This window comes from Pinus tabuliformis, chromosome 9 (genome assembly GCF_031772625.1).
Source record: "Pinus tabuliformis cultivar Carrire ecotype Pingquan chromosome 9, CPIR1, whole genome shotgun sequence".
In the NCBI taxonomy this organism is placed as follows: domain Eukaryota; kingdom Viridiplantae; phylum Streptophyta; class Pinopsida; order Pinales; family Pinaceae; genus Pinus; species Pinus tabuliformis.
This window is the reverse complement of record NC_142307.1, coordinates 1,729,097,446-1,729,098,193: the sequence shown is the minus strand read 5'-3', so window position 1 is coordinate 1,729,098,193 and position 748 is coordinate 1,729,097,446.

The following is a 748-nucleotide window of genomic DNA, read 5'->3' as shown; positions in this document are numbered from 1 at the left end:
TCGCCAGGAATGATCTCATTTTTAACAACATTGAGTGGACCCCAGATAAGGTGGCTGCAAGAGCAAAGGGCCTCCTAATCGAAACCTTAAATCAATTCCCCTTTAAAGAGGATAAAACTCTCCTAAATGAAGAAAGGTCGTGGCTGGAAGCTTTTTCCTGCAGAGACAGAAACCAAATTCTCTCACGTCCAACTCAAAAGGAAAGATGGCAAATCCAGGATCCGGATGATAGCTTTCAACAATGGTGGAGAACCATGGGTAAGTGCACAATTTTCTTCGATGGCGCTTCTAAAGGTAACCCAGGAAAAGCAGGTGCTAGAGGAGTGATCTATTTTCCGAATGGGATCAAAGAAGATAGTTCAGCTGGGGGTTTGGACAAAAAACCAACAACCAAGCTGAAATCCTTGGCTTATTGAAATCCTTCCAATTGGTTAGAGAGAAAGACATAAGACAAATCCTAGTCTTTGGAGATTCAAAAGTTCTGATAAAAGCTCTCAACACTGAGAAAGATCTAAAGGATCCGGGGCTAAATAAGCAGCTAATAAGATTGAATAGAATCTTGCAAGAAATTCCCTCGACACAATTCTTCCATATTCTCTGGAGCTCAAACAAGGTAGTGAATAGCTTGGCAAACATAGGATGTATGCTGGATACTAGAATGCTAAGCATAAATGCTAAGACCTCAATTAAGGCATTAATCCCTTGAGGATGATGTATTGAAATTTCTTCTCTCTGTAAATGGTTGATT